The following is a 21,978-nucleotide window of genomic DNA, read 5'->3' as shown; positions in this document are numbered from 1 at the left end:
CTTGCCTCCCTAGCTCGTTATTTTATGGTTTCCGCTTGTTGTAGATCTGCATGCAAACATGTGAAGTACTGGTGCTATTAAACCTTTTTAGACTGGAGGATGTCTGAGTGATATTTGCCATACCCTTCACAGGCTTAGTTTTAGTTTACTTCTTTTATCTTTTCTTTTGTTGGAAATTTCACTGGAGAAAGTATGAAAAACTTCTTTCTGTGTATTACTGTATGCCCAAAGTATAAAACAGGCCTGCTCTTGCATATTGTTTTAGAGAAAAAATAGAGATTAACAATCGTTGCCCATTGTAGAAATTTAAATGTAATGTTCATTTGAAAATTATAAAATCTATGCTGTTCACAGCATCACCTAATCATGATCAGTTTAAACATCTTATAACAGTGCCGATTTAAGAATTTTCAATTGAACGCCTTGCATTATATTGATAAACTTATAACTAAATATAATTATAGTATGCAGAGCTGAAGAATATTTCAAGACTTGAATATTTCATGTTTATCCAACTTAAAGCCCTTGAGGTTCTTTGCCTTGAACCATTTCAATTCGAGGAGAGCACTGCTCAGTGTCCAGGCATGGCAGGATCTTGTCAACAAGGTCATAACAAATTACCCACGGAAATTGGAGAAGCTAACCTCAAGGAGGTGTCAAGGACCATATAACGCTCATAATAGAAAAAAACACGAGAAGAAGAATGCAGATGAGCTGGAAGCCAATGTGATTAGCCCAGAACCATCAGGACTGGATAATATATTTAATGAAAAAAATAGAAAAGATGGAGATAAATGTGGCAGAGAATGAGAAAGACACTGAAAAGAAGAAAAGGGAGGTGGCTATGACCAGACATCAGGCTGAAGGCCATGAAGGCCCTATGCCAAACCAAAAGGAGAGGAGATGAGGATAGGAATAGACCTGCAAAGCATATCAGGAGAAGATCAATTGGTTCAGAAATGATTGCATACCTTAAGGAGAGGGCAGAGAGGGAATTAAATGGTCATACATGCTAAGGGAGAAGAATCAAAACAATCCCAGATGACTAATGAAGCAAAGAGGCACGAAGACCTTTTTAACATTCTGCTACAGCAACAGAAACAACAGGAGTTTCAACAACAACAAGTACAGCTACATCAAGAAGCTATGAAACAACGACAGCAATCAGCAGTCTGGCCAATCAACAACAAAATTTTCAGATGTTGATGGCCATCCTGCTAAAAAAACAGTAACTCTGTTTAAAAACAATTTTCATTAGCTAAGTAAATCTACCCATTCCAGAAAATTTGGTAATCACGTGACTGTACACCGTCCGTCCGCACCACAGGGAAACCAAAGGCGGCAGAACCTGCCAAATGCACTAAGATAGACCTTATTACTGTTAAACGTACACGTGCGGGACGCTTAGTGAAAATGCCGCAAAGATACTCCAGTTAAACGTAAAATTGTAAATTTTACTGGGGGGAAGGTGTTATAGGATGGTAACCCTAATGCTAGGCATCCTGGTAAGGGGCTCGAGAGAGCGACGTTCTGATCTGTCATGGCGTTGAGTTGAGTTACTTTAGGGGATTGATTCAACCTGTTCATTGAAATGCTAATTATCAGGTGGCTCAACGATTTGACCGTGACACGAGCGATACAAGCATGAAATTTGGCACATAAATTGCTTTTACCCTACCAATCAATATTAGAAGGGGTGCCCAAGTCAAAGTAGCCAGCGGTCCGGTTATAGTCAGGTCACTTAACTCCAAATTTTCGCGGAAACATTACACAGCAGATACAAGCATCAAAATCACCAGATTGTTTCCTTAATTACTATTAAACATTTTTTTGCGTGGATCCATGCGGATTTTTGCGTGCAATTTGAATAATTTCTCTCAAAACAAAAGCATGTTCAAACTCTCGGGCGCTGCTTCAGATGCCATGTTGTTGTGGTGCTTTTATGTTGGGACCAAATGCAGTGCTTCTTAACCTGGTATGTATACAATGTTACTAGTAGTTTTGCAGTTAAAAGACGTTGTTATATTTAGAAACCTATAGAGGTCCAAGCTTTCATGAATTGTAGTGAAATTTTCCTTAAAAGTATGGTGAAACGGGCAACAAAAAAGTGCAACTTGTATTGTATTGCATATACGTATTTTCTTAATCAAGTAAAGCAGTTTCAAGATATTGATTCTTTACCAGTGATAGTCACATTTGGATGTGATGACACTGCAGAAAACTGGGAATTTCATCGTGCGTCGTGGCATAAGTCTTGCTATGCGAAATTTAGCAGCTGCAAACTTGAAAGAGAAAAACTGAAAAGAAAACGGAGCAGTGATTAGACAGAAACAAGCTCTCGCCGTAAGCGACAACGGTTGAACAGTGAAGTGTTTTTTTGTGTGAGAAGGGAGCTCGAGAAGATGATGGAGATCTCTGCCAGGTGTCTACATTTGAGACAGACGCAAATGTAAGAACAATGATAACAGAGCTTAATGATTCGCGACTACTTGTGAGAATAGTTGGAGGAGATCTTATTGCGATCGGAGCAAAGTATCACCTGAAATGCTTGATTGAATTGAAAAACAGATATCGCAGTCACGTCAGAAAATCAAACAAGGATAAGCAAAATATTGATGAAAATGTGTGTAACTCCCGCGCGTTTGTCGAGCTTGCAAGTTATGTCAAAAAAGAAGTCAATTCTGGAAAACTCCTGTTTAAATTGTCGGAGCTGCACTCTTTATATGAAAGTCACCTGGAGGCTCTAGGTAATGCGAAATCAGTAGACAAGACCAGGCCAAAGGAGCGCTTGCTGGAATACTTCAAGGAAGCTCAAGAACAGTTCGATGGGAGGAACACTTTCTTAGTTTTCAAAGAAGGAATGCCTAACATGATTCAAGACGCCTTAAAGAAAAGAGACTTCTCAGAAGACGCACTAATTTTGGCCATGGCTTCTTCTATAATGACATTTTTAATCATGAAGGCATTCTCTTCAACGGATCTTTTCCGGAAAAATGTCAAGACACGTCACTGCCATCAAGTCTAAAGACCCTCATTTCCTCTGATCCACTTATGAAGTTCCCTGTAGTCAAGCCCAGAAAACAGGTTGGCATGAAACTTAGGAAAAGAGGGGTATCCTTCTCTTCCCCTAACAAATTCAAAGGCTTTTATACATTGTAGGTCTTCAGTGATTTGATGTACTGCCTCTTCTTGCTTGGGTACCGACCTGTAGGATGCTTTCCGTGTCAATTTGCAATCTTCATCAACATGATGCAAAATTAATTCCACTGCAGCAAGGGTGCCAGCAATTTGTGCAGCACTGCGTTCACTCAGATTCGATCCGAGTGACTTCCATAGGGTTTTCAAAAGGTTGTTCTGATGCTCCTTTCTTAAATCAAGAGGGATATTACAGGCTTTCTCACCATACAGGTTAACCACCCTATTCCACTTAGTCTCTCTGCATCAAACTCAGGTAAGAAAGCTGCTATCCTTACAAGGTAGTGCAATGTCACAAAAGCATATTTGCGGTGTTTGTTAGACTTGTAAATTAACAGCAGAAGTTTGTAAAGGTCATAAACTCGCTGACCGTCTCCTTCCTTTACTGCATCTTCAAAAGCCATGATTATGAGCCCAAACACCATCTTGCTCTGGTGATGGTTAAAGACGAAGTCTTCTTTGCTGTCATCTGCTTCTGTGGTCTGTGTCTGCTCTTGGGCAGTAAAGTTTGGATGGACTTGCCTCCCATGCCTAAAATATATGTCATAAAAATATAACTGTTGTTACTCTGGTACAGGGTGCAAAGAAAGTCAGTTTTACAAGCCTTTCATTACAGCAAGCTGTTGTTCGCATTAATTCTACTAGTCCACAAGTCAGTTGAACAACTATCCCCTGAAAAACTTTTTGATGAGCAGGATTGATTACAGTCCCTCTGTTCTTTGAGTAAACCCAAAGCTGCACACAAAAAAATCACTAGCGCAATAGCAAAATCCACTAGTCCCGGGCTATTGGACATGACTTTCTTTGCATGCTGTCCTGGGAAACAAATTTAAGCAAAGTCAAGATACATATTTCTGCATCCAACTTTAAACAGTGAATTATTTTACCTATTCCTCGTTGTCCTAGTACTGAACACAAGCCCACACTTCTGTCTACAGTGGAAGTAGCCCATTTCATCTCTCTCAACATTCACATAGATTTGAAGCTTTAAGTGGTGGTTTTCCAGTTCATGCCTAAAGAAAAAATGGACAAGATGGAAAGTTAAGATATTTAGATGTATGGGCATGTGAATAGAGATACATCTTCCAGGAGCATTTTCCAATGTGGCAAAAATAGTATGGGCTGACTGTTATTAATTATAATGTACCTATTGTTATTATGATGACCTGCAAGCACCCTCATAGCACACACAAAAAAATCAGAAGTATGAAAGAGTCAGGAGACAAGAGGAAAGAGTAATGCCATTTTTTCTTACCTCAAGTTCCTTAAAAGTCTTAAGTGATAATTAAAAACTACACTTTATTTGCATTTAATTTCTAGTTATAAATTAAACCCTGTGGGAAATTGGAGGACTCAATAACCTATTGTTCTGTAAATTAAAAGCTACATAACTGCCAGGGTGCTGAGTATGAAGCAAATAACACTCACCTGACTCTCCTTGAGTGGAAGACAAATGTCTTCTCACAGCCTTCAAATCGACAAGGGAAGCTTTCTTGATGGGCACAATCTAACTCATGGGTTTGCTGAACCAAACTGGCTACATCTAAGGGTACCACAGATGTCTCAACATGCTTTTTGCAAATTTCCAGCAACTACTCCATTTTTTTTCTGGAATTTTATTCTTTTTTGGCACAACAATGGATGATGGCTTATCTGAAATTAAGGTGAGACAGAACTATCACTGTTTAATGTAATAAAAAATTTATTATGTTTTTTTTATTAGAAGTATCTCTGTACCAGTGATGGGGAATGCCATAAATCCAGAAATATTACTTTCTTTTACCTGACTCAAAACAACACTTCTAGGATACCAATGGCCAAGTTGTGATATCTCGGGGTGAATTAGGTAAAACTTCATAAATTAGCCACAAACACTAGACAACTACTACACTGTATTCAAGTCTTCAATTTGTTCATACATAGTGAACTAGTGTTGCTAATACTTAAACATGTAAATATTATTAGCATCTAGTTTGGACATCCCACACATCACCATAAATGATGCACATATATGAGCTTCAATCTCACGAGAGTGGAAATCCTTATACTCATTGTAATGAGTCTGGACACCCTTTGCTGCACTAAATTTGCCAGTACGGTTCACACTTGCTCTTGATGTACTTATTTCTGCTGCAGATTCTGCTTTCACAAACATGTCAAATTCAGTCTATGAAAAAAATATATATATATATTATAATCATTATTGTTATTGACCATGTGCTGTTTTGATAATGGCTGGTATCTGGTTTAACCTTTTGGGATATATTTCAAAATATCAAAAAATTAACAAGGGAAGGGGTTCACCTTGAAAAGAGTAACCTTTGCATGCCAATCTGCATGTTGTGGAGGAACTCCTTCCAGTCTTTCATAGCTGTTATGCCCATCTCGAAATGTCCATTCGACATTCCTTGCTCTCTCTTCGACTAACTGATCACCATGAACAGGTACAGTTGCAACAACCTCCTTCTTGTTGTCTGACACAAAGCATGGGACATAGTTGGACTGGTAGTCTTTTAGAATTTGAGCCATCTCTGCTGCAACATTAGGTTTGGTAAATTCCATTCCAAGGGAGCACTGAAAAAATGTAGTTTAAAACAGCATAAGTTACACAATCTGACCAATGTTATATGGAAGAAAAATCAGCTGGCCCTGATCATTTGAATTCTGCTCAATGTACTGGACTTTAAAAGACCATAAACATTGGATTCCTTAAAGAATAAGATCCAAATTATAATTTTCATCATAGTCAATACATTATAATAAAAATTTTAATTTTTTTTTGTTTTATTAGATATGGGGGGGTACTGTGGAATTTTGAGGTGGGGATGCCAGGTGCCTCTGGGACCCTGGAACCCTTAGCCTATACCTGGGCTAGTTCACCTGCATTTTGCTACCCTTTCCCAGAGTAAACTGATAGATAACCATACCCTCCACAGAAGGACTGCATAGCCCTTTTATGCCAGTACCCCCCCTCCCCCGGTGTCGGGAAAGGGATGGTACATACAAAAACTTACTGTTTCCGATTTTGTTGTCATTTCTGTTGAATATTTACGTGGAATGTGAAAAATCACATTTTTCCAGAACACCTTGAAGGGTGGCAGATATTTTGTCACAACTCGGCTCACAAGTACAGCCCACTGCCAAATGAGGTTTTCTTGGACAGCTGGATCAGGCAGAAGCTCAATGTACTGGAGGTCCTTTAATGACTTCTGCTTCTTGAAAGTCTCCAAAGAAGGATCTGACGCTCTGTCAACAACAGCAAATTGATGTGTCCAATGCAGAGAGCGGTTACAGTGCTCTTTTGTTTGGATTCGTGCACTGATGTTTAGGTCAATGTTATCACCCACAATCCTGTTAAATCATAATAGAGAGATTTAAGAGTCCTGCCCTATACGGAGAGGCTCCGCCCTAAGGTCTGACCTCTTTACTCTTTTTATATGCCATGTTTGACAGAAAAGGTATCCCCCTTGCAAATACTTTCAAGAAACAAATGTTAGCGCTTCCACAAGCCTAGTTTAGAACTTTGCATCGCAATTAACTGCTGTAAATGCTCTGTCTTAGTTTTCGTTTTTGCCGTAACCGTGATTCTAAAAACTTTCAATCATTTGCCATTTTTTAAAAATAAATAATAAAATAAATTTAAATCATGAACATTTCTACAGCAGGAAAAAAACTGGCCGCTTGTTTTCAATGTTAAAGATGCATGGTTTTGCACGGTTTTTCAGGATGTTTATTTAAGCAAGCGATTCAACAAAAAGCTTACTTGAAAAAAGGAAGCTTTTCATTTCCCAGTTGCTTGGCTGTTTCGTCAAGTACCTCATTAGTAATTGTTTTCTCGCCAAGGCTTTGACGAGACTTCTCTATGAGCTCCATTGTTTGCATATAATTTTCAACACTATATTACGTGTAACTTCGGATTGCTACTTCGCTCACATCAACATCTATAATCAGGTCCATGTCACCATCCTCTTTCCCCCGGAATCTGCTTTTGCCTGATTTCTTTGACCAGCAGCTGGTCGCATTTATTACCTTCGATCTCTTCCGCCACATGATTGCCTTGGCATCAAAGTTTGCCCCCATTTTCTGCTGCAACGCGACCATCATGTCGTGAGACATGCATATGCCTAGATGATTGAGTCTGGTGAAGTCCTTATAGCTCACACCAGTATGGAATAACACAGTAGAGATCCTGTAGGCTGCTGCGGACATCTTTGGATTTCTGCAGCGAATTAAAGATGAGAAGGCTAGAGCTACAGCATTAACAGCCCTCTCTGTGGCCTCTTCTGAATTGGAACCTAACAACTTTGACACCTAACAGAGCACTATGTACAAAAGTGGACAGTACATTTTCAGTTCCTTGCAAAGCGTTTTGTTAGAAAACACTTCCAACTGATCGGGGCTGCTCTCCTTCAAACAACTGTCACCGTTCGTGAAATTTTTGCACTCTTGCCCTAATTCATTTTGAAATGCTTCTTTTAACTCTAGGGCAAGAAATTCGTGGCGGAGACATGCGTTGGACGTTGTTTTCCAGTTTTTCAAGCCGATGTTTTCGACAACACTTTGACTCTCCGCATCGAGTTTGTTAATTGCTTTAACTTCTCTGCTAGGGTAAGAAATAATTATTTTCACAGCAGCTCCTTGCAATGTATCTAAATCGTCTACGTTACACGTCGACAACGCATTGACACGAACAGCTCTTGATAAATCTTCTTCCTCGCGATTTTCAAATTTAAGAGATTTCTTACCGCTTAGATTGTTCCCTTTCATTGGCGATCAAATTCTCAGGGTTTTGCGATTTGGGGGGCTACTGCGTGCTGGAGATAAAACCGCGACGGACTTTCTCTTTGCTCCTTCAGAGCTGGGAGTAGTAGAGCTTCCTTTCTGAACGAACTGGAATTGTTTGCATAAATTCATCATCTTATGGAAACAGATATTGCATGCCAGTTGTGATTCAGTTGGAGAATCCTCGATTACTATTCCAATGTTATTCAAGGATCCGTACAATACCACACCAAACGCATCCTTTCTACTAGACGGTTTAAACAAATTAACACAAGCCTTAACGCTTTCAAAATTTCCGTATGTAATCCTCAGATTTCCTTGGCAAATCCGGCATACATCATTACGATTATCCACCTTTTTGGGGCGACCTCTTTTCACCATTTCCATCTTTGAGACCCGCTGCCATGCAAAGGTCTCAAAAGGTCAATTTCCTGCGGACATATGAGAGCCTTTCTCTGGCGAAACTACTTACCTCTGATTGGACCATTTTGACAGCCCGAAATTTATGGATGACTGGATTTAGTTTATGTAATTAGGGGGCTGGATGGAAAAAACAATGGTTTCCTGGCAGGCGTTTCCCTCCCTCCTTCCCTCCTCACGAGCCCCTTGCGTTTCTCTTGCAGTTAAAACTCCCTTTCCCTTGCCTTTCAAACGCTGGCCATGCAGGCTACCTTCCAGGAAGCTATTATGGTGAAAATAACCTCTCAGCTAAATACTAATGTTATTATTATTAGTATTATATTATCAATATCATTATTCCAATTGTCAGTCTTATTTTACTGCTAGATCATCGAGAAACGGTGGGGGGCAGGGGAGGTTTGAATGAGAGGGGCCAATAATACAGGAGGTCAAACCCATAAGGTTTTTCTTTAAATTAATTCATATAGGCTAATCTGAGTACTTAGTTACAACTATTCTAAAGTATTGTAAAATTTCCCACAAAATATTTGATGTAGGATTGATATAAGGCCCCAGTGCAACTGTAAAACTCAGAAAATGATGGAAAGCCTAGAAAATATTTTATGCATGTTGGTTATGTATTGGCCAAGCAAACCATTAAAAAGCTATCTTATGTACCTCTACTGCTTCTGTTTAATTTTGTTTTTTCAATGCCTTATTGGCGTTCTTTTTCTTTTGCAATTAAAAGAGCATTCAAGAATGTTTCTAGTGTTCAAATTTTCCGAGTTTTGCAGTAAATTGATACTACATGGTCAAAATATTATAAATAGATCCAACCTGTAGAATAGATGTGCTCTTTTATCTTTGGCATTATCAGTGCAATGTCAACATCCAACTTCTCCATGGTGATGTGGTAATTATTTGTTAGAGGTCCCAAGCTACTACCTTCCAAGGGATGAGCTGTGGACTCTGTCTGACTGCCAATGAAGTGGGTTTCAGATATGGTAGAAGTGCCTTGAGAGGAAGAGGGACCAGCTTCAGCTTGGTTGTCATTGCCACATGAAGAAGGGAAGGTCAACATGGGGCTACTGTCACTGGACTCTGTCTGATTGCCAATGAAGTGGGTTTCAGATATGGTAGAAATGCCTTGAGAGGAAGACCAGCTTCAGCTTGGTTGGCATTGCCACATGAAGAAGGGAAGGTCAACATGGGGCTACACCAAGTCAAGACCTCTTTTGGGATCACGGACACTGCTCTTGCATGGTTCATATCGTATCTATCTGGACGTAGCCAGTGCATGTCAGTAAATGGAGAGATGGACTGTTACCCCTTGCCATTTGGTGTTCATCAGGGTTCGTGTGTCGGACCCCTACTCTTCAGTGCCTATGCCAGCAAGCTGTTCGAGGTCATCAAGTTGTACCTGCCCAACGCACACGCTTTTGCTAACGATACTCAGCTTTATCCTTCCTTCAACCCAGACAATTCCCTTAGTGAAGTAGAGGCAGAACATGCCATGGAACAGTGTATTTGCACCATTAGGGTGTGGATGCAAGCTGACTAACTTAAACTTAATGGGAGCAAAACTGAGGTCATGTTAATCCGAACCCGGCAACAACTTAGCAAAGTCAACCTAGATACTCTGACTATTGGTGATACTAGAGTTGCTACTGTAAACAATGTGCGAAATGTCTGAGTTTGGTTTGACTCGCAGCTGAATTTTAACGTCCACATTATGAAAACACGTAGTCTATTCTTTTGTTCACTATACAAAATTAGATGCATCAGAAAGTACATTTCGTACAAGAGTGCACAAACACTAATCTTAGCACTAGTAATTGAACGCCTAGAATACTGTAACAGTCTGCTGTATGTCTGCTGTACGTTTTGATCACATTTCTCCTGTTATGAAGGACTTGCACTTGCTACCAGTTAGTGCCGTAATTAGACTTAACCCACAGTCAAATTGTAACCTGCGATCAAATACAAAACACTTATCTGCCCAACAAGACCAAGACGACAACAGGAGACAGGGGGTTCTTTGCAGCCGTGCCAACCTGTGGAACGCCCTTCCAGACGAGTTGATAGCTTTAGGCAATCTCAAAACTTTTATGGCACGGCTAAAAGCTCATAATTTTTGGCTTATAACATACAGTATTTTAACATAGATTTTTGCACGCATATATATATATAAGATTTTTATCTAGTACTATTTATTAAATATTTAGATAAGTTGTAATTTTTATCCATATTAAAAGCATTAGATCAAATACCCATGTATTTTGCGCTATACAGGGTGTCCCAAAAGTTCGTTCCTCTACTTTATAAGGCTGTAATGTAGTCCGATTGGACAGGGTAAGCAAATCGTTTACACTATCAACGAGATAGCTCTGACAATAGTTAGCAAGCCAAGTCTAGAGCAGTTTCATGAAAAGCGAAGGTTAGAGGCCCCAGAGATGGCAACAACACCTCTGCTGAGTCTGCCAAACACTATCAGCTTGTCTCAAATTTGTAAAGAGGTACAAAAGCGTTACTCTGGATAGGCGCTGGGATGATTATCTTTTTTCGGATGAATGCTTAAAGTACATTTTTTCAGCTGCCAAAAGTAAAAAAATGTTGCTGGGGGGGTCGAAGTGGAGAAGTGGCTCCTGCGTACCAGGAGATAAAAGAGCTCAAAATAGATCATCTGTGGCTCTACACGCTGTATCCCACTCCATGCCGCAACAGCTATAGAATGTGATAAAAAACAAAGGGGGGAAGCTGCAGTCTCAGTCAAAATGGTTGGGACACTTTGGGGTCTCCTTGTCCCCTCAATGTTGGTGTACAAGATTTGGTGACCAAACCGCGATAAACAACTTTGAGAGGGACGAGGGGAAAACGAGAAGGGAAAAAACAGCGTTTGGTTAAAGTGTCCCAACTATTTTTGTCTGAGACTGTGTCAGGGAGGAATTTGAAGGTGTGTTGACAGATACAGAGGTTAATCTGTAGGTCGGTCACAAGCGACGGGCTTTTGGTTTGTTGGGTATCCATTGTGTTTCGCGAACGTTTCTATAGCAGTGAACTAAGTTATTTGGGCATAACAACATAACACAAAGAATGACCAGTTCGCAGAAATTTCTTGGGCAGAGTAGAGTATTGTAAAATAAAAGGAACTGAGTGTGCACTAAACCATACACAAATAGCTTTCTAGTGGCCGATTGATAGCGTGACAATATAGCACGTGCATACTATCTAGGTAAGATTCAGGGTTTTCATATACAGAGAGGCGCTCGAATGTGCCACATTTCTAAAAAAAATGTGTGGAGAATAATAGAGAAGGCCTCTTTGCCAAGAAAGAGTGTAGGAACAAGGCTCAAAGGGACGCATTTCTAACTTAAGGGCAAGAGGCGAAAGACAGCTGAAAGAGCGATTAAGCGATTTCGAGAGAAAGGGGGAAACTTTCCCTCAGTTTGGAGGAAAATGCAACAAGCCAGGATTATTCCCAAGACCTATCAGCGAGAACAGTATCCCGCTTTCTAAATTTCTAAGGATACTATTGACTACAAGCGCGTAAAAAGGGTGTCCAACAATAGTGTAACTGTTTGGTCCGACGCCAAAAAGTTTCTTAATGATATTCCAGGCTACTGCTGTGAAATCGACAACTTTTTATAAGTTGTTTACAACATATGTTAATTTGGCCTTGCGCCAAATGGTGACATCGGTTCTCATTCTTTGCCCCAAATATACACCTTCCTGAATAACTCTAAAACAAACTACTGTGCCATAAATGTGGGACTTGAGCTACAAAACATGAATCATATAAAACGAGGACACTACCTATCCTTGAAACCTCCAAAAAAGCGTTCTACTCGACGTGTGCACGGGTCACCGTACATTAATTCAATTAAGATATTTATAAGTTTCTTTTAGCGAACAATCGTGTCACCATGATCAAAGTTTTAATAACTTGTCCTACATGTATCAAGGCGATATAAACCTTGGCTATTTCAATTAAGTATGAAAGTACCTTATCCTTTTCTTTCTTAATCCATTATATTTAACAGAGAGCTCTTAGAAAACGCCCTGGATAGTATGGTGACCCGTTATGGTGACCCGTCCAATCGTGTCTCCACCGGTACAAGATATTCGCGGCAAGATACACAGCCTGCGAAATAATGCGCGCAGTTTTGACTCATCCCTTGTTCACTCTTTAACCCTAATACGTAGAAAGCTTTTTTAATACCGTGGAATGTTGTAATTAAAGAAACAAAGACTTCTTTCCCCTATTAACTGTCTTCTCTCTTTCTATCCTTGAAATCTTTAATGTTTTTCCCGAAAAAATGGCTCCGAAAGGTGCATATACCTGCCTAGCGATTTCCCGCCACTAGAGCCAACGAGGAGTCACATAACTAAAATTCCTCAAAAACACAGTCTCAGTCAAAATGGTTGGGACACTTTGGGGTCTCCTTGTCCCCTCAATGTTGGTGTACAAGATTTGGTGACCAAACCGCGATAAACAACTTTGAGAGGGACGAGGGGAAAACGAGAAGGGAAAAAACAGCGTTTGGTTAAAGTGTCCCAACTATTTTTGTGTGAGACTGTGGTTACGGAAATTCTGAATACATGTACTCAATAGAGCAATAAAGTTTTGATCAAAAGTTATAGCGCATGAAATTAGAAAAATGAAATTTTGGGACACCTTGTATAAACAATAAAGTTATGTTAAGTTATGTTATGTTATGTTATGTTATGTTAGGAAAAGGGATCAGTTTCATTTGTTATCCCCACCTTGTAGGTTAACCCTAGATTAAAGGGAAGTGCTGTAAGTAGTTGATAGAGGACATCATGTATTCATTATTGGACTGGCAAGGGCTGGAAAGTCGTTTATAGTGAAAGAAATATTCCAAAGCTTGTCAAGAAGAGGAACTAAATGTGAGATCATCTGTTCCAGTGGGATAGCGGGAACAGTTTATGGAGATATCACAACAACAATGCCCACAGTTTATTCCTTTTATGGTTTGCAAACTGCGGATTTGCTGTGGAGAGATGCTGTTTATCGCCCAACTGCTAATAATCAAGTTCAGGATAAAATAATAGGGGCAGGATGTGTAATGTGGGATGAGGCGTTGATGTCGAGTAGTCAAATTTTGGAATTGCACATTACATTCATCATGATTTGGCAAAGGAAGGTGACATGGCAAAACCGTTTGGAGGAAAGCAGATCATAATCATCGGAGAGTTCGTACAACTGCCTCTGGTCCTGAATGTCTTCGAAGAGGGTAGGCTATTGTGTGGATCGCCCTTGTAGTTGTATGTAGCACATCACCCGAATGAATTGATAACATTAAAGTGCTTTACCAGAACAAAAGAATGTTTCATAAAATTTCTCCACGAAATTCGTTTGGGTACATGCCCACAAGATAGCTGTGAGTACAGTAAAAGTCCTGCGTGATATTTAAGTGATCCTGTAAGTATTGAGACCACTCACGTGTGTTTTAACAAAGTAAGCGTACTGTTCCACAACAGTGACGTCATACATAGCATGCCAGGAGAGTTTTCTAAGATTTGAGGCCACTGATGAAGGGAATACCATCAGAATGCAATGCCCAGCAGGAAAAAACACCCTTCTGAAGCCAGGATGTAAAGTTATGTGGTTATGGAACATGAGTGACGATTTGAGGAATGGAACATCTGGAACTATTTTGGAACAGGCAGGAGAACACCTTATCGTGCACGTTCACAAGATTGGCAAAGTAGGTCAGAAGAGAGAGACATGGAACAAACGTCTCATCAGTGGGAATTTGGTCAGTTCCAACCTATCATCACACTGACTATCTTCAAAGCGTGCAAAGCTTACGTCGAACTCCTTTGCTGATGAGTGCTTCCCACTTTCCATCTCCAGATTCCTTTGCAATTGCAGGGGCCTTAATGATTCGAGCAAAATTCATTTGATGATGCATGTGTCCAATCTTCCATATTAGGATAGAAGGCTTGGCTACTGAGCATCGACCATGTGCTCGAAGAGATGGTCAAAATGGACGCCAATCTTAAACAACTTGTAAAAGACGAGGTGAGCATTGTAGTATTCCTTTATTAATTGATGATTTATTTAAGCACTATTTGGATTCTTTTTTAAACGAAAACAGAACGTGAAAGTGCTTATTTTTAGACGGTGATCTGCACTCTTTGTTAGACTATTTCAGCATACAGAGTTTATCAAGCTTAAATGTGGACTTTAATTTTTTCACTTGCTTGAAGGTTGCTCGACATATTGCAAGCCACAATGTGCCTGGTAATTATTAACCCATTTGCCCCTGAACCGCCCGTGATGATCCACGTCCCTTGTACCACTTCTGACGTCATCAGTTTTAATGGTCAAGGACAACTTTCTCAACTTACTTGTGCAGGGTGAAGAGATCTTTCAAACCATACCAGAATGAGCATGGTTTGGTCAAGGAGGCCGTAGAAAAGGCAAAATAAAACCATGTAACATTGACCCAAATATTCCAATAAAAATCTGGTTCCACTATCCACCTACCTTTCCTTTCATCTAATCCTAAGATCCTAAAAGGTTTCCCTAAAACTTTTCCACCGAAATGAAGCTATTTAATGCCCAGCAAAAGAAAAACATGAGGCAAGAAAAGCAAAAGAAGAGGGGAGGAAAGAAAGCAAAAGGAAAAAGTTAATCTCCAAATTTGGTTTCTGCAAATGCCCAAACTTCGCAAGCTAAAATTTTGCATCTGGATCAGAAGGCCGCGTAGTGCACGACCTGTGAACAGCTTTGTGGTAAATTTGAGCTCTTATCTGTAGCCAGACAGTGATCACAAAAAACTCGACTACCTTCAAAACGTGATTTTCGGCGAAATTCCCAGGAGCGAATGGGTTAAAATAATAACATTTCACTGCCCTCGTGCCCTTAGTCCATAAGAGAGCCCTATTACAGGGCCGACACAAATTGTCTTTGAGAGTTTAAAATAATTTTTTGACAAATATGTTCTCTTTTTAGATAAAGACATTGGAAAGAGCTCTCTTTAGTTGTTGGTCAAGTTTGTTATAGGCTGTTGGCAGGTCATATGTAAAGATGTCTGGAAGGTTTCTTTTGTTGAAGGACCACTCCCAGAATCAGAGCCTTGCTTTCATAAAGTATATTTGCTTACTTGCCTTGCTTCATGCAAGATTTTAAAAATGCATGTCTAACCAGCCTTAAATATGGAGCTGACGGTTATGGTAAATTTTAGGGATAGCCATGCACAGGAGGTACCATATCGAGCTTATGAGTACATGTTGAGTTGAAACCGTTATTTTGTTCATGCTCACATTGCATAGGTTTCCAGAGCAAGAAAACATTTTGCATAATGTAGTCCGACTTCGTTCACAGTCATGCTACTAACTGTGTTTAGTTGCATTTTTATCTGAACAGAATTTGCATTCAAAACACCAGAATTCAAGTTGATACCTTATTTTTACGAGAGACATGTTCCAGTTGTAACTTTTATATAGTCAGGTTTGTTGTTGTTGTTAGAAATATATACTCCTTTAAACCTACTGAGGGAGTGATGTGTCGGCTGTTGTGTAGAATTCATTTGGACATTATGTTAGACAATGTCTGATGACTATAACCAACGGGGTATATACCAGCCAATTCTAATTGGAGTGATGTAAACTTTTATATAACAGATCACATGACTGATAAAATCATGACTCATGATTGACATTGATATTAATATTCTAAGCATTGTAATGTGCAAGAATGACCCAGTTTGCTGACAAATATAAAAAAAGGAAAAATCATCTTTATGTTCTCTTGTAAATCTTTGCCTCATATACATATCCTTAAAAATGATTAATGTCCTAGCTCTCCAGCCTTCATCTTATCATCAGGAAAATGAATTCAAGTATTACTATTTCTGTTACAAGGAAAACACTTTGTACACGTAATTCATACTGAAATAAAGTAATTTCATTTCTTCCCTGTTGGTCAGCCAAATGCTTGAAAGCTCAGAAATTAAAACATTTGGAAAATAGTAGAGGTAAAGATTTACTAAACCACGAAAAGGTAGCCCAGTAATGAATGAATGATTGTGTTACAACTAACGTACTTGCATGTACCTTCTGGAAAAATCCTATAAAACTATGCCAAATAACTTTGATTTGTGTAAGGGGAAAAATTGTGTGGTATTTTCATTTCTATTAGCGATGGCTCAACCAAGATTAGTAAGTTTAAACTATTTAATGCTGTGCTTTGGGGCACAATTACCCACCTTCAGGATGAAATCAAAATGAGGAATTTTGTTTGTAGATTTTTCCTATTTTTACAATAATCACCCTTAGAACAAAAAAATCTTACCATGGAAACACAAATTGATATAGACTGATTCCATAAATCGGTAAAAGTAAAAAGAGTGAAAACTGCTACTTATGGAATCAGTCTAAAATTAACGTATCAATTTACAAAGTGATTGCTTGTAAATATGTGTGATATGCAAATTCCTTTTCCAGTTTGAGCAAATAGAAAATACACTGCTGTATATGAAATATGATCTGAGCTCCTGAAAAACATATTGAGAAAATAGGTTCTGAATTTCATTGACTTCAACAGTTCTATGATCTTCTACGGGAACTGGCCCTTCAGGGTTAATTCCAGAGGTCTATATTGGGTAGTACCTCTGCATCCATTTCTGCCATGGCAATGTCAGCACTATTATGTGCAGCCATGATATTGGTCCACAGTCTCACTGGGTTTCAGTTGTGCTTTGTGCGCACAGGCCTCAAATTTGAAGCAAGTTTAAATTCAGTGAAAGCATAGTTTATTCTTGGAGTGAAAACACAATGCAAAACAAACAAGTGAATGGGATCGTTGATATCGAGGTATCCACTGTCTTCTAGAGAATAGAAAAGAGACACATCGAAAAACTTCACACCATAGCCTCTCTATTCTCTGATTCCTTGTGGAAGGCCCTGCGATAAAGCTGCCTCTATTGTCTCCTCTTCTTTGGGTCATTAACTCTGCAAAACATGTTTTCTCCACCATGATCAACACGGACACGAAAGGGCAATCCATATTCAGTTGTTCCTCCAAGAAACAAATCTAGAACAGTGTCAGCGTAATTGTTTGTGGCACAATGCAAATATATAATCATGCGGGAAAAGCCATTAATGCACCCATGTGCCATAGTGAATTAGGCCTGGGCACACTATAAACACACCTTGATATTACTGCTGCCCAATGCAGTGGAGTGTTGTCAGGATCCACTCTTGTTAGACTTGACCTTACTCTGTCTCGTTGAATTCGTAGTCCCAGGGATCTTAGGTACCCAATTAGGTAGGATTGACCCCTGGTGGGTCCATGCCAGGAAATATAGTCTTCTATAACATGATCAAGTTCTGCATCAGTTATGTCTGAAAACTTACTAAGACCTCAAGACCATGATCTGCCACAGATCTCTGAATCATAGAATGAGAAACGTTTAACATTTCAGCAATGTGAGTCCAAGTGAAGCCAAGCTCTCTCAATTCTTCCAAAATAGCTGGTCGTTTATCGAAGGATGGTCTCCCGTGTCCACTCCTTTTACAAGAGGGCTTGCCTAGATCCACAGGACTGGTTGTCCTTCTCTCATTCTCAGCAAGTTGTTGCCACCAATATCGATGAATTTCACAAAAACTAGCAACAAGCTTAAGAACATGCCAAGACTGTCATTAATAGTATCTGCCACGACAAGAATAACAGAAAGAGCCATTTCAACGCCATTAAATACATTGGCTGTGATAGGATAGGTTACCTCTTCAGAATCTATTTCACATTATCCAGTAAATTGAGCTGGCTAAGCGCCAAAGGCTCCCATTCAATTTGTTCCGCCATTTTGTAATCTCAGTAGCCAAGTCTTCTATCCTAACATAGAAGATAGGTCACGTGCATCAGCGAATGAATTTTGCACAAATCATCCAATGAATATTGCCTGAATTATAAAATGAATTTTGTTCGAATCATCGAATGAATATTTCTTGAATTCTTGAATTATCACATGAATTTTGTTCAAATCGTCAAATTAATATTGCTAAAATTATTGAATGAATATTGCTTGCACCACTCCGAAGTGCCTAAACGCCCAATGCATTCTTCCTCGCTATTACTTCCGTCGCTCGAATTGAAACTTTCCTCTTTAAAACTATACTTGGGCTTGAAACAGTAGGGAGTGATTGCAAACTGTTCCGCAGACGCCATCTTGAGAATTCTGAAATACAATGAGGTCACAAATCTCCCATGACACATTGCAAATAAACATGGTGGCGAGCGCGTTTTTTAAACTACCGGCAGCACTAATACATGGAATCGGGAATCTGGAAACGGAAACACAGAGATGGAAACGAAATCTGGGAAAGAGGGATCCAAGAGATTAATTTTAAAGTAAGTAATAATAATAATAATAATAATAATAATAATGAAAATGATAAGACATAAAAGGTAAGACTTTGGATTTCCTGGTCAGAGGAGACTACTCTTGATGAAAAGAGGACTGGAGTTTAAAATGCAAATTCCCTTGTGACAGCAAAGAGTGAAGATGGCCAAGAGTCCTGAGACATCAAGTCCCTTTTGAAAGAGGTAAGGGAGACTCTTCATTTAAATCAATAGAGATGTTGTTTAAGTGACTGAAAGGCATCATTTTTCCACGGCAGCACAAAAACACGGAATCCGGAATCTGCAAACGGATCACGGAAATGGAATCCGTGAAAGAAGGTCCCAAGAAGGTTTTCGATTTGAAACAAAAAAAATTATCAATGACAAAAAAATAAATAAACATAACATAAAGACAAATGAATTAATTACCTAGCCAGAGGACTATACCATGGAATGATCTCTTGCCTTTACTAGAAGGTCAAACTGTACATCTACCCACCCTGAAGACCCAATTCTCTAAGGACCTTGCTGTAAAGTCCGATACACCGATTTTTTGTACTTCTTAGTATCCACTTCTCTTTCCCAAAAATGGCATGCTAGATCAGCAAGAGTCTGATATGGTGAAAGTATGGTGGAACTTGTTTCAGCAGAGTGACGTAATCCCTTGGGAATCCCAGCGCGTGATGGTATCTTGTGGGAAACGTCTCTCCGATCTTATACTACACTAAACTTTCATGGTTAAATAAACTTCGTTTGTAAAAATAGATTAACTTTTTCGGACGATACCATACATAGCATAATATCACGGTTAATAGAACATTGAAAGGGTTAACACAATTTCACTGAAATAAGTGAATGACCTTCTGATTCTTTGTAAAAGTAGTTATTTATTGTTAATCATTGCCAATTTTCATAGCCTGTTTCAAATGTCCTGCTAATCATTGCAAATAATAGATCTTGTGAATAGGAAGAGGTTAGGAGCCCACTGTCGCAACGTTTATTATCTCTTTATTTGTAACTAATTAATTTATATCCTAATTTTTTTCAGTAAAATGTAAATGTGAACCAGAGGAAAATAGTGGCAGTGTTACACGTAATGCAATAGTGCATTTTGTCACATTGCTGCATGTGACAGTTTTTGCACTGGTGTTTGCTACAATGTCTAAAAGAAAGTAAACATTTCAATTTGTAAAGTAAAAATGCGAGTTTAGTTAATATTTAATCCTCTTCCCATTCGATCCTTTTATTAATTGGAAGCTGTTATTCATAGACTTGATTGTCTAATCTATTTCTGCGATAGATAAATTGTTTAAAGTTGTTGTCACACGGTCTGAAAATTCAGGGAATGTTTTGTGTGTTATGTTTTGTTGCAGTGCTTGCTGCCTTAGCTTCTCTCTCATAGAATGAAATAAATTTTCAATGGGATTCATGTCCGGACTGTGGGGAGGAATTTTCAGTGGCTATGCTATTAAGGCATTCAGAGCCCGGCATACACTCCCAGAATTTTGCACGGGGTCATTATCTTGTACAAAAATGCGTCAACCTTTTTTTTCCACTTTACGAAACATCTCAGGGAACTTGTCCATAACAAATGCAGCAAAGGTTGGCCGGTCAAAGTGTTCGTACAGATGACACTGCAACACTCCCTTTCCATAGCTTATGGCAACCATTAGCTTCAGTACTTTTCCCCCACTCCCCTCTTTTGAACCTTTCACGGTACAACACTGTTTCAGTCCTTCAGACTTCTTTCGCCATATACGCCCCTTAGGTGCTCTTGCTCGATCCGCAGGATTGCGTTTATAATACAGACTTACACCATCGACGTAAAAAACGACTTTTGAAACCCATACATCCGCTGAATAGTTGTTCTGTAGTTCTTTTGCAAATATCCCGCGCTTCCTCTGATCGTTTTTACTCATCAGGCCCTTTCTGCGTGCTTGTAGATAGTAAGGGCCGTTTTCATTCAAACACTGCCGTATAGTTCAATCCTTACCTTCTTATTACTCAACCCTGCTCTTTGCATTAACCTTTTGGCACAAAAATTTCCTTGAATAAAACAGTACAGGAAGATTATCAATAATTTAATCATGCTGATGAAAATCACTTACTCTCTTTTGGTGTTCAGCATTCTTTTAACAAACTCTTTGATAGCATCATCTTCTAACAGGTCTACTTCACACCTTAATTTACTCTGTGCATGAAGCGTACAAATCACCTAAAACAGTTAAGCATTATGACATAGCAATTATTGTAGAAAGATGATCAGCTTTTGTCTTTTTCATAGTGCTCAGGAGGGTGGGTATGAGTAGCAATAGAATGGGCAAGGGACAGCAGAGTAATAGCCAATACTATTGCTTTCAGGTAGAACACTATATGTGCGGCCAGTAGTGATGCTAATTAGGATGCTTATGCCACTAACGACATTTTTCAAATCTAACATTGATTTTTTGTGAGAAATAACTGGAAATACACAACTTTTTCTCTCTTTGTTAAGGGCGGTTTACACGCTACGATTTGTTGGCCCGATCTGTCGGCCCGACAGTGTCGGAGCGCAAATCGTACGTGTATTTTAACACCCGATCCAAAGGCCCGACTTGAAGAATGTTTTGTAGCCCTCATTCTTTCTTAAAGCGGTGTTTTTAATCCGCATGCGCACTGAATGTTGCTCTCAGGAAAAAAATGGCTGACTATCACAATTTATGGGCGCTTTATTCATCATTAGCAGCAGCAACAACGTCACTGCTGTTACTTGCTGCAGCATTATTAAGAAACAAAAAGAGACGAAAAAGAAAAACACGATGTGCTTGGGTGAAAAATTGGCATCGAACTGAAGCCGGGGCATTTCACCAACTTATGGCAGAACTGAAGGTCAGCGATCCTTATTCGTACAGAAAGTATGTTCGCATGGATGTGGAAACATTTGAGGTAGCGTTTAAGTACATCAGCTACCAGTAATTTTACTGTATAAGAAGAACAATTATGGCGATGGTAATAGACACAGCTAAAGAGAATAATCGCCAGTAGTTTGCATTTTGTTTAATTATTAAATTGTCTGCTTTGATTCTTTGACACAACGTTCATTTTTGGTCATTTGTTGTTACAGTGTAATCAGTGAAGATCTAAAGGACAGCAGTTTTCTAACCGTCAAATTAAGCTCTATCTCTATTTTTTACTTGTTTATTTACTTATTTACTTATTTATCTATTATTGTAGGTTCTGTTGGAAAAAAC

General features: G+C 39.2%; 1 pseudogene; it reads right to left on the bottom strand.

Annotated features, from left to right (window-relative positions):
* Positions 1 to 17,094: 17,094 nt before the first annotated feature.
* Positions 17,095 to 18,211, bottom strand: LOC140931669 (uncharacterized; annotated as a pseudogene).
* Positions 18,212 to 21,978: the final 3,767 nt, after the last annotated feature.

This window comes from Porites lutea, chromosome 3, assembly GCF_958299795.1.
Source record: "Porites lutea chromosome 3, jaPorLute2.1, whole genome shotgun sequence".
NCBI lineage: Eukaryota > Metazoa > Cnidaria > Anthozoa > Scleractinia > Poritidae > Porites > Porites lutea.
Note: the sequence above shows the minus strand (reverse complement) of the source record. Positions and strands in the feature narration are given on the sequence as shown.